The sequence below is a fragment of the Xiphias gladius genome, chromosome 1 (assembly GCF_016859285.1).
Source record: "Xiphias gladius isolate SHS-SW01 ecotype Sanya breed wild chromosome 1, ASM1685928v1, whole genome shotgun sequence".
Lineage (NCBI taxonomy): Eukaryota > Metazoa > Chordata > Actinopteri > Istiophoriformes > Xiphiidae > Xiphias > Xiphias gladius.
Window position 1 is genome coordinate 16,569,181 of NC_053400.1, and position 13,930 is coordinate 16,583,110.

At 36.4% G+C, this 13,930-nt stretch overlaps 1 long non-coding RNA gene across 7 annotated transcripts in view; it reads left to right on the top strand.

Annotated features, from left to right (window-relative positions):
• The window catches only part of LOC120800001, a 44,441-nt gene that overhangs the window by 15,056 nt on the left and 15,455 nt on the right, over window positions 1-13,930 (top strand). The gene's annotated exons all lie outside the window — the stretch shown is intronic.

The window sequence follows — 13,930 nt, forward strand, 5'->3', positions numbered from 1 at the left end:
AACACCTTTGCATTTGTTGTAAGACTGACATGCACTTTGCTCTTTAATTTATATAGAAACAAAAGAAATATTATCCGAGAACACTTGACATTTTAGGGCTGTCAGAATGAGAGCCTGATTAGTTCAGCCGTTTTAAGCATACAGTACATTTATCAGCTCTTTTCAGGGTTCTAGTTCTGTTTTGAGTAGCTGTGTACTTTTTAATGTTTTTCAAGAACAAAGGACTGAAGGACTGTTACGGATAACAGAAATTACTTTAGAGAAGTATTATTTGTGTTTTAATTTGTGTACAGACTGTTTAGTGAATCGTGTGTACTGCAAAGTTTTACTGGACACTTTTCTGCATTGGTGATATACTGTTTATTTCAAAACTAGAACCAGTGGATGCATGGGTAGCAAAAACCTTCAGTGAATCATGTTTTCTGTACTGTTGTCGCGTTGGGGAATCCATTTTGCATGTCAAAATTGAATTTTGGTTGGTGGAGTACGTCTAGCATACATTTCGTTTGCTTATTTAGGTTGTTTACAATTGTAAAAGTATTGTACAGTATATGTACCATCCTGATCTGTAACATAATGCATGCAGGGGCTAGACTGAATTTAAATGGTACAAATGTATTTAAACCTGCAGACAGCTTCCTATATATTACATTGTATATTATTATGGGTATTGAAAAATACAGCTGATACGGTACAGATTTTAAGACTTTCTGTATGTACAATTAGTATAAAATCACACATCCCTGAATATTTGTTGAAGAACACTGTGCTGCCACACTTTTAAACTTAAAAAATGCCTCCCACTCTTCTAATCCATCGATCTGCCAACCCTCTGATCTTATTTGGCCTATTGCACATTTTGTTGGAGGGCAAGACAGAAGAGTGATGGCATATAACCAGCAACCTCTAGAGTGAGTTTAAAGTTTTGATTACCAATCTACTGCCTGTGGAGCCAGATGGGTTTGGAGCTCAATGCATGAATGAGTCTATTAGTCTTGAATAGAGTTTTTTTATGAGGTGTTATTTACAGCAAGGAATCTTCTAGGGTACACACTTTGGTTTGACTTTCATATTGGGACAGCTGATTTCTTCATATGTTTGACACAAAAAAGTTCAGATTTACTGTATAAGAATGACATCTCAGTCAGGATAGGTATTTAAGATAAAACAAGACTGTAATCTTTTGTCAGACTTTTGTCCAAAATTTTTCAGCAGTTGCTGGTCATTGAATGCCCCAGGTTTCTTGATAATTTAATAGTCGTATGCAACTGTGTGTCTGAATCTCTGTACGGGTAGTGATATTGAAAACTATCAAATTAACATGCAACCAGAATTTCTTCGAACAAATTGGAAAGTCAAAATTACAGCATATTGTTGACTTGGTGGACTTGATGGGAAAATGACTGGTTGGCTATCTCATACAGTATGTTAATGCCCCTAGTTATGTCCTTGTGGTCTTTGAGTAAAACAGTAAATTACTAGGGGCAAAGTCTCCAGCTGACAATGCTCTATTTTTCTTGTAGCAGAGCAGTAGGATTGCACTGATTGCCACATTTATAAATGTGTCCATTTTACCATTTTGTGTGTAATGTTAGTTTGCCATGTAAGAGATGTGCTGCCATCGAAGAGGCAATTCTACGCATAACAGACTGCCTCTCTTTCATGCACCCCTTCTGTCTAAACTGAACTAAAATTAGAGATAGCTTTGATCCCTTATGAACACAAAATTTTCTTTTTACATAAATTCTTTCATTTTTTTCTCTTTCTTCTGTATGTGAAAAAATATCTGAGCTTAACAGTAGGTGTACTATGTTCTTTTCTGAATAGTTCTAAAACATCCATCCTCTCTCAGTACAATAGTATTTCAGTTAGCCCAGGTTTGGTGATGCTGTGTTTTTATTTAACAGTAGGTGGCCTCTTTCCATAGGGGGAGGAATGATTTCTAATTTCGAGAGAGCCTACATCTTGGAAATTGCAGTTCTATCACACCACCCCCCCTCGCTGGTGAATACCGACAAGCCCATATCTTACACTCAAACAAACTGACGTTGCTGAATAGTGTAGAGCGGGAGGGATGTAGATATGAGAAATTTGTTGTACACCATTGCATCAAAGGAATGGGAGGACAATGCTGTGTCCTTGTTGGGCTCCTAAGGACTGCATATTAGATGGCATTGCCTCTTTATCATCCACTGCATCCTGGTGCTGGCCCTTTATGTGCTGTCACTTTTTGTTCAGGTACAAGAGCTGTTTTAAAGTCCCCTTCAACCAACCTGTGTGAATTTATGGTCCTAAATAGTGAGACTTCAGATTTAGCCTAAACTGCTGCGTGTGGAGTACTTAAATTTAAGACCTTGACACAGTTTTTGTTGATGCACAAATGTACTTACATGTTACAAATTTTGCAGCTTGAGTGAAAAACTTGTTGTATAAATCAACGGGTTTTTCTTTTAGTTAAGAATATTGTAGTCTCACTTTAGTACATTTTAACATAGTAAACTACACGGATGACCAAGGCGTTATGACTCCCTTCAATGCAGTTTTCTAGCCCAGTCAGAGAGCCATCTCTTGTTGGGTGTAAAGTGCAAATGGTTCTGTGTGTATAGATGAAAGCACTTTTTAATGCTTAATTATGTTTAAATATTTATTCATTAATAAAAACATTATCATTATGACATCTTACTTTTAATTATGGTATATTTACACTGTCGGTGTGCAGGAGAACCTGCTTTTGTGATATACAGTATTTACATCGGCTTTTTAAGCAATTCAAGGCATCCCATAAATCAAATTGCCCTTCCAAAGAGATTTATCAATGATCACTCAAACACACGACTTCAATTATACACACATATTAGAAAAGAAACCAGCCTGACCCCTGGCCTGTTCATGCATGTTTTATACCAAGAGCCTGGCGAAACCTATTGCATTTTTAACGTACGGTTGTTGGTTGGTTGCATTTCTTTTGGACATTTTCTCCCTTTATCTCCTTTTCAGAATTCAATCAGCACTCTACTTGTTTCAATAATTCATTTTTTTGCTAGTATGACTAAATTCTGATAATAATACCAATGTAATTACGTGTTTCCTCATCAGTCTGTGGTAACAGGAATATTGTCTGTACATTAGGATCTTTTTACCCTGCACTCATTCTAAGTCCTTATGATGATAATACTAAATGGACAGACATTTCAAAGTAACATCTATCTACTTTTTTCTCTTAAAATTTTGACTCTTGTATGACTAAGCACAGAATAGTTGGTCAAGTTGTGGTTTGTGTTTGTAAAACTCATGGCTGTGTCTTATGACAGGCCTGTTTATTGTGACCACTGATTAAATTGACTGTACAGTATTTATGTCCGGGTGTAGTTGTGGTGTACTGGCATATGGGTGATGAAAAGTCTGAGTAGATAAAGCTCTTTCTCTGAGGCTAATGAATACACTAAATCCTGTACAAGACAGATTAATCAGCTGCACAGTAATGCTGCAAATCTCCCTTTTTATCACATCCCAAAGGTGTTTTATTGGATTCAGATCTGGCGACTGGGGAAGCCACTGAATTACACTGAACTCCTTGTCATGTTCAGGAAACCCGTTTGAGACGACTTTTGCTTTTGTGACATGGTGCATTTGTCCATAAGGGGATGTACATGGTCAGCAACAATACTCAGGCTCTGGCATTCAAAAGAATGACTGGTTTTAAGGGGCCCAAAGTATGCCAAGAAAATATCCCCCACACCATTACACCACCACCAGCCTGGACCGTTGACACAAGTCAGGTTGGGTCCATGGATGCTGTTGATGCCAAATTCTGACCCTACCATCTGCGTGCCTCAGCAGAAATCAAGAGTCAGCAGACCAGGCTAAGTTTTTCCAGTCTTCAACTGTCCAGTTTGGTGAGCCTTTGCCCACTGCAGTCTCAGGTTCCACTCCTGTCAGCCAAAAACAGGAAATCTGACATGGTTCTTCTGCTGTTCTAGCACATCTGCCTCAAGGTTCGACGTGTTGTGCATTCTGAGATGCTTCTCTGCTCACCACAGTTGTAAAGCGTGGTTAGCTGAATTACCGAAGCCTTCCTGTCAGCTTGATGTGAACATTAACTGAAGCTCCTGACCTTTATATGCATGATTTTATCTATGGATAATTATATTAACAAGCAGGTGCACAGGTGATCCTAATAAAGTGCTTGGTGAGTGTGAATGTATACTGTACTTGCAGATTATGCTCTGAATCTTGCCAGTTGAGTGGTCAGTTGATGCTTCCTGCCAACTGAGACATCAATTATGAGGCAATTAAAATTAGTAAATAATCAAGAAACGCTACACATTTGGCTAAGACTCAAACCTGGCCTGAGACCTTCATTTGAAGATATCTCCCTATATCTTCCCTATCTGACCTGTCTCTGTTAAACTAAAGGGAAAAATAACCTTAAAAATCAGTGAGTGTTGCATTTTTACTAAAACACTGTGTTTAATTGCCCTGAAATGCTGCTGTATTGAATAACTGGCTTGGCACCACAGAGAAAAATTTAAAATTAAAATTAACGCTTGACTTTGGTCAAGGTCATTGCATGATTGGCATACTCATCATGTTCTTTCAATATGACAGTGCTGTTATCCACAAATTTACCTGAGACATACCGACATACATAGATCCCCTGGTTAGTATGGAACAGCTGGAGTCTTCGATTGCTTTGTCCTCAGCACTCATTTTCTCATGAATCTAATTTAGTATCTTAGAGGTGAAGAGGAATGAGTAGGTTGTAGATGATGGTTCACAGTTATAGGTCTTTAGAGGTAAATGTACTTTTTATACGCTTTGAAATACATGCAAAGAGGTGTAGATTAACGTCTGTGTTGAAATTTAAAAGCATTCTCAGCTCTGACTGTTCCCATATACGCACCCTAATGCACTGTTGCATCTATACGTCCACAGAAACAGAATCAAACAAACAACAACACAAAAACAATCAGTTGAGTTTCTGTAATATGAAATGGTCGCTATGCTGGCAGTCCTGCTGGCCATCAAGGCCTCAGACTGCAGCTCTCTCTGAGTGTCAGCTCATAGTTTTGGTTTGACGGTCCAAAAGACCAACACAATGCTGGTTCTACGCTTACTTACACACGCTCTTTTGTTAATAAAGCCCAATGACCATTGCACCACCATGGTAGTTAAATGAAGTGCCAACTCTCTTTTCTCTCCCTCCATGTCTATCTATCAATGCTTTGTTGACAACAGTGACAGCCCAGCTCTGTCTGTTGACAGAAATAATGGGCTTCTGTGGCCCTGTGCCCTTTGTGATTGACAGAGATTTTTGGAAACTAGATTTCAGTACAATATTCTGTAAACATGTACTTACCAGCACGAGTTATGGACAGGAGTAAATGACAGATTAAAGTCATTAATGGCATACTCCACCATATTCTCTTCAATATTGAATACCAGCCTAGAGTCCTAAGGAAAATCTTTTGCTACTGGACGATTTTGCAGCAAGATTTCTGTCCAGAACATTAGCATTTGATACCAGATTTGACATACATTTAATGCATTTTAGTCATGTCTGTCCAAATGTTCATTCATATCACCAGTCTTTCTATGCACCACTAACAGATGTTTCTTCATTTAATTTAATTATTTACACACTGGTGATTTGTCGGTAGACATTAGTGTGTAAAATGTAATATTGTATATGTAAATAAGGTTCTTTCTAAATTATAATAAATTTAAAGCAATAATCGTTGAAATAACAAAGCCAAATCATTAATTTTATGCCTAGTGTGACTTGTGGGCAGCAATTTACGGCTGGTTACTGAAAATATTTCTCTTGACTGGATATAATACCACATTCACTGGGTAGAGGCTAGCCTGCCTAAATATTTGTGGAGGTAACCTTTTCAAGTTACAAATGAAACAAACAGAACAAACTTCTGCTGTCAAGGTACTCTAATAGTAACATATATGATTCTAGGTAAAAAAAACCTCTACTGCCCACGTGTTTCGATGGCTTCATGTAAACCAAACAGGCCATTACATTTCCCTCCCTCCAACTGCAGCCCTCCTGATGTTTGGACGAGCTTTGCCAACTGCAGACCCAGCAGGAACACCAAGCCTTGCATCAAAATGAGGCTCTATGATGAGCACTTGGTACTCCAAAGAAACTCCTAAGTGACTCTGCTGCTGCTACTGCAGGCAGCAAATACATCCACAAGTAATTTAATAGAAGCTTTCCATGTAAGTGAAATTAATTTATGGATTTCCTGTTCTGTTTAATATTTTTAATGACTGGTGTTTTAACGATGTTCATTACTTTGGGTTTGAATTAAACACTATGCTTAAAAGAGTCATGTTTACCAGACAAACACAGAATGACTGAATTGTCCAAACTTATTTAATATTTTTAAGTGTATTTTTAATATATTTATTTTTATATTATTTTTAATTTAAAAAATTTGAAAGAGTATCTATTCTAGGAGCTACAGACATAATTATTGTGCAGGCTTGTCTGTCATACAATTAATATGAATCCTATAGGTTCAGTTAGAGAGAGGAAATGTGAGAGAAATGACAAGACTGGCTATCTTAAGGTTCCTGTGACCATACACCGGTATAAGTCTTTACTTTGAAACATATTCATTTAAGAGCAGAAGGTCAAGATCCGTACGGTATGAGGCAGCTTTTCATTACACTCAGCTGTCTTTTCTTTTTGTCTTTGACTTAACAATCAAATTCACAGGTGTCATACTAGTAACTATGTTGTGTTTGAAGCCATCATCTTCTGTTACTTCCCCGTGGGATTTTTTTATTTTTTATTTTTATTTATTTATTTATTTATTTTTCGGTGCTTGTTCATATTCAGCTGGAGCATGGTGACTCAGCACCTGTGGCAGATGTTAGAGGTTTTTCAGCACTTGGCTACGATAGATCCTGTTCAAAAATGCACAGGAAATGTTTGACTGCAGAGTAAACACTGAGTACAGTATTCCCATCCTGAATGAATAGATCCATGATTACCAAGCAGCACTGAGAACAAGTAAAATAATGTGCTGTCACAGGTCATGATAAACTAAAATCAATTTATAATTTATCGGCCGTCATTACTTCGAGGAATCATTCCATATGAATGCAGATAAGGGTAGCAGGCATGGTGTAGAGCATGATAACAAAAAGCTGTATACTTAGGCAGGCCAGATCTAATGACTAAAAACCTATGTCCTTTTAAGAAAGAGCAGACTGTTCAACACTTCTGTGAATCATCCCCACAACTTTGTACCCCAATCCCCCAAATTTGTAGTTTGACTAGGATTTAATAGCATATGGTTTTCTTCTTGCTGCTAGATCCATGCTTTTATTTAAGGCTTTATTATTTCTCTAAAGATATACCAAGAAAATACAAATTATACATCAAATAAAAAGTACACATACAAGTATACCACACAAACTTACAGTATACCATCAATTCAGTCATTCATTCAAAAATTTTTTTATAAACTTTACAGATTAATTAGAAAATGTCTAAATATGTGTCTAAGTCTCTTCCACTGAAAATGTTCTATTGCACCTCATTGGACTCACTTCCACAACAGAGAGGTAATCGATCCTCTCAATGTGTCACAGGTACTTCCACATTGTAGATTGGGAAAAGGTATCTTAAATGAAGCCCTGTAATTTCTCTCATTACGATCCATCTCAAGCGTAAGGCAAGTGCCTTGGAAGAAAAAGCTTTGAAATTAACTAAGGTGATAGGAAGGACGCAAACTTCCTACAGGGAAATGAAAAAGAAATTTTGACATACCGGAGTGCCATCTTTTCTCTCCTCTTGCTTTCATTGATAATGAGCAAGATACTGATGAGAATTAGCAGCTTCTTTTGGGTCTGGATTGCTATTCCATAAAGAATTAGTAATATGATGGGATGCATAGTAGCACCCATGCAACACGTACATTTTCATCCATCTTTGCTGTTTTAAGGTAAACAATGTTATTACCTGAATATATTGTGGCTTGAAAGACTGGCTTTTATCTTGGTAAAAGGTATGATAAAGTATGTTTATCATTGAGGGCTTGATTCTGGTCATTTTATGTGAAATTATTGAAACTGTACACAGATCAGACACAACATTAAAAACTGGTAACTGGTTTTAATGTTGTGGCTGATTGGTGTATATTTTTAAAGGAAAATCCTGTAAAATGAATTTGGGTCATATTTTGTTATGTTGGCTGTCATTCATAGTGAAATGCAAAATATATGTAATATCATTAGGTTTAGGTGCAGTTGGTGTATAGCTGGTACCATCAAGTAAAGGTCATGAATATGAACAAATCACCATAATAGCACTAGGTCATCTGTGATAAAGTTCGTAGTCTTTTTCCTTTACTTTTTTGGGCCCAAACATCCTCGGTACACATCAGGATCACAATGACCACTTCTTTGACTCCGCAAGTTCTTCCCAGAGTGCTGCTCTGTTTTGCTAATATTTTGCCCTACAGCCATCAGTCTTATTTATGGAAAATAGAATATGCTGGCAATAATGCATGTGTATTCTGATGTTTTTATAATGAGAGGGAAGCATAAAAGGTTATTGATGAATGGAACAATACAGATTGCTTGAAGGGAAATTATATTAGTTCATAACCAGGGAGAATTTATAAAGTCATATTTTTCAGAAAAGGCTAACCTGCCAAAAGGCAAAAGTTCAGTCCACAATCACTGGCTGAAATATTTCAACTTCACACAAGAGTTAAATGTTAATCAATTCATCACAATTATTGGCTAAGCTTTAAATAAAATCAAAGGTGGAAAATGTATAAAACTCAGTGTAGTCAGTCTGGTGGCTAAAGGAGAGCACTGATATCAAGCTAGGTTTCTTGGTCTTGATGAATGTCTTTGGAAGGCATGCTTTGAAACTCATTAGTCTTCTCAAATGAGTTGCATGGTAACTCCACTGAATTTGTTTAAAGTAATTAGTTTCGCCTTAAATTATTCACCAGAACCCATCAGAAGTGAAGACTTTAAGTACGAAGGAGAGTGTGTTCTTAGACATTGAAAATGCACACTGTCTACATAGAATTACGATCAAGGGGTAGTGTAAAGCCATGGATGTGTTATATGTCTATAAGAATCAAAGTGTTATATATATATAAAGAATATTTTCTATCTATTTTTTTCTATCATTTTTTTATTGTTTGTTACTGCTAAAATGATCATCTTTGTTAAAGCTAATATGCTAATGACAGATTGCCTGTAACTTGCATTCAATTCAAAGAAAATACTAATGCAGAGACTCAAATATTAGCAGTGAGTTAGCAAGTAAGGTAGTGAGTAAAATATGGACATAACATAACAGTGATGAGCACGGCTATGACAACAAGACAACAGTTGTAAAAATAAATATTGCTTTGAATGTAAAATACTTTTTAATATCGAAAGAGTGTGTGTGTGTTTCAGTGTGAGACTACTTATTTTTGTTAGCCTTTAGAAGAGGCATAAACAGATGTTAAGAGGGAGTGATCGCACACAGAAGCCCTAAACAAATGTCATAGCCTCATTAGCATAGGGTCATTTATCTTTTTACAACACTTCTGTGAATATCTTATGATTACGGTTTAATATTGTACTACATAAAAGGCAATACACTTCGGGCCTCCAATCCTAGTAGCTTTATTCTAAATTTAGTATCTGCGTTTGGCATTTTAAATAAATAGTGACCTAAGTTGACTTGGCTTTATTAGGTCATTTTATTGGCTGAAACATGACTTCACTGACAAATACTGTCTCCTTGCACTGAGGTGTTTCAAACACTGGTATTCCCTCAGTGATATACGAGGGGTATAACAACACCTCTCTTCAACAGTTTCAACAAAAAATAAACATTTCATGAATACAGGCTTTATTGCAGGGCTATTGTATTGGACTACCTTATTTTTAGCTCGACATGAATTATCTGATTATCTGATCTGATACATACAGTGTATAACATTGAATCTAGTGGGATCAGGTTTAGTGCTGTTTTATTTTAATGACACTGGTATTATTTTTCACTTAATTGTTTTACTTAAACGGTGACATTTACTAATTACTAATTTTAATTCAGTACACGTGTGATTTTATTTCCTCAGAGTGCTAAGGATAGGTCCTTTTTTTTTCTTTCTTTTGTCTGTGCATATGTCTCTATGTGCACACATGCACATGTAAACTAATATGTCTCATATATGTCTGAGTCTAACATGGCTAACTTCTTGTCTTGTTGTGCACTCATTAAAAAACCAGACTAAGAGTTAATAAATGGAGCCAGGTTCTAGACAAGTTCAGAGACCTCAGGCAATGACAGTTATTTCTTTTTCCATGTTCAAAGACTCTAGCCCCATACAAAATAGAGGTAGCAATAGTACAGCATAGATTGCCTGAGGTTTTTAATATCTAAATTGGTTAAAATTGGTAGTCAGATAATTCTAGTAAAATGAGTGGCTGAGAGTCAGAACAGCAGGTGTTAGAACACATGGTAGATAAAGTGGTCAAATGCACCGTCTGGGGGCCAGTTAATTGATTTGCTGCGTATAGGCTATGTTAATTACTGATTTTATATTAATTCTATATGATATTGCAAGAGTGAATGACTGTCTGCAAAGACCTGACCTGACCTGAACACTGGGACCACACTGCTTTATCAAATCTGTGCATGACATTTACCGTTTTTCTGTACCTATATGTCACTCTAAAAAATATGACTTGCAGGTCATTTTCAATGTTTTGGACAGTGCTACCAGTTTGTTTTAATGTTATATGATACATTTTCATGACTTGATGAAGCTGTTTAGGAATGTGAAATTTTCTTGATTTTCAGTTATACTTGCTGCTGCACAAAAAACTGTAAAATGAGCACATACAGATTTCAGTTGATTTTTTTTTTTTTTTTTCTAAGTAGCTTATTATTTTGTTGTCTTATGGGGTGAGATTTCTGGCATAAACTTTATATGCTGTGGGATTCCTAATGATTGTGATTTACTGTGACTGTCCTTGTCTTTGAGCAGATTTAGCTACAGGGTCAATTATAGGTTACTAAAGCTCGCCTATGTCACACTACCTCAGGCTGTTCTGTAGCTCTCATGATGTATTGTTTTGTCAAGCTGCCAGCCAGTTTATTTGTCCACATCCTTGCTCACTGCCTGTAGGTCTGCTTATCTTGATGTATGTTTATGGGTCATGCATGCCTGTTATGTTGTGTGCATTTGGCAAGGCGCTGGTGTTGAATTACTGTGCTTGTGCTATTTTTAACATGTAGCCAGCAACAAAAATGTAAATGAGATTTTAATCCCACATGTACAAATATGCATTTTTTTCCCCTCTCTTTTGAAAAATACAAGATGGAGATAACACATCATTGATGATATAAAATGTGCATTACAGGAATGAAGTGATGATTTACTGATAATTTGAGGATAGAAGCCAGTATTCCTGCATAAATTGCTTCTCCCGGATATCAACAGTATCTTATAGAAATGACCTTATTCCCTACTTGATATATTACATTTCCATACCCATTTGTCTACTAGAGTTACAAAATGTTTAATTGCATTCATTATCTCCATGGTGAACATACTAGTCAGTGTAACGTTGTGTAGCACCTTGGCATATTGTATTACACTGTTTGGCTTCCCTAAGACTGAAGAGGATAACTACTCTTCAGCGGGGCAGAAAATTACATTACTCTCATCAAAAGACAGGCTGTATTACCTGTGTCTGTTGGTAAGTGGTTCTGTCAGTGCAGCGCTACATTACTTAAAAGACAATGAATGAGTGAAAAGGGGGCGATGCAGCAGATTGGTGTAATTAAATTCACCTTTTAATCCTGCTTCTTTGTGGATGGTTTATCAGTCACTCAAATATCAGGTAGACCGCGATGAAAACTTTTGTGGTGAAAATGCATAATTTATAATCTTCTAGAGTGGCTTGTGTGTGTGTGTGTGTCATTCTTTAGACCCTCAAAGTGACACCTCTCTGGTTCTCACTAATCTAAGGTATTTTGTAGGGTCCGACTCCCTAAATTCATATTAAATTTAGGAATATGAATGTAGATGAAGAAGAATTCTCAACAAGATAAAAGTGTGTGTGTGTTTGCATGTATGTGTGATATACTGTATGCACCTGGTGGGGGGTTCTGTGAGGAAGCTGAGGAATTTTAATAAAAATAAAAGAATTATATTTTACTGGTATGTTCAGTATCATAATATTTGTAACTTACTAGATACATTAATTAACATTTTCTAATTATGCTACTAGAAAACGTGATCCAGATGGCATTAACTTTCCAGCAAAACATTTGCCATAAGAAATTAGTTGTTCATAAATACAATTTCTAAGAGACAGGGTTGCGTACAGATGGCTCAGTTGTCACATTAAATAATTTATTATCTTGTAAATGCAATATATATATCTATATTAGTACTTTATATAATTTCCATTCTTGTGTCAAATTAAAAAAGAGCTTTTTAATTTCTTTTAAAAAAAACAAAACCTAACGAGTTAGCTGTTCAAAGATTAAAAAGGAAGAATATTTCACTGTTAGGTCCATTAGAAAAGAAAAGTCTAATCAGATTTCTTGTCAACATTAAAATTTTTATTCATTCAAAAATTAATTTTAAAGATAGCCTGTGGAGTTTTTGACAACTAGCCGCGCTATTAAACAACTTTTTTTTTTTTTCAAGTGGTTCCCCCTTTTGTTTGTGCCGCGCACTTTCACAGGGATGCACATGCATAGTGTCATGGTTCACATCCTGCCTTTGGTCCTACACGGTTCCGCCGATTAGCAGTTGGTGGCTGTAACATGCCAACAAAGGTAGCAATGTGCCAACAGAGGCACAGAATAAGGAGACTGATAACAAGCAAACATGAATGTAAACAATGCATGGTTAAAGATAATAAAGTCAAAATTGTGAATGTTTCACGAGGAAGGAAATCATTCATCATGGTTGTTAGACCTCTAGGATGCACACAGTTTGTTTTGGGAAGACACACTAGGTCTTTGAGGACTGCCTCACAGGGAATGAAATGAGAACCACACCTGCTGAGTTTTCAAAAAAACAAAACAAAGTAACAAACAGCACCTGGCCTCTTTGCTTGGCACTTGCAACACACCTGAGAAGTGAGATGACTGAAGAGGGCTGTCCCTGGGAGGTCAGTTTTTGAGTGCACGACTGCTTTAAGCTGAGAATCTCTTACAGCAGCAGCGTTATGATAACCTCGATTGCATTATATGACAATATGTCAAGCTTGGGACTGTTAATTAGCCTGATAAGGTTTAGTTGTTGTGATTTAGTGAACGTTAGCTATCATTTGGATGTAATGTTAGGTGTTAACGTTATTTCTATCGAGTCTAACGTTAGCTAGTGTACTTGTTATTCCAAATTCCACTTGTATAATGATACTGACGTTAGGGCTCTGGGACTGCTTGTTTAATGTTACTAACATTACCATTTTGCTGATGATTACAACATAAATTGAGCCTCTTGCCAAAGTGTCAACTTAATGTTTCGTTAGCCCCTGATGATTCCATATTCTTTATGCTAAAATAATATTAGCAAGGCTAATACAGTAATTTGCTTTTGGATTTGTTTTATAACCTGAGACTTATTCATGAGACAACAGTGTAGAATATGTAAAATATACCTACATTACTTATGATGTAGTTAAACAGGACGCTTGTTACAGTAGCCTAATTATGTTGCTTAAAAAGGGAAAAAAAGCCAAGCTCATTTAAAACAGAAGCTGAATTGAAATTACCTTGACATTTTTTTTTTTTAATTTGTAGTGCTTGTGAAACCAATTTATAAACATCATATGTAAGCCCTGTCTTTTAATTGAGCAGTATTGAGCAGTTGCAATAGCTGCAAAGAGCAAAAACCACATTAATTTTACTGTCCCCCCCTGCATCTTT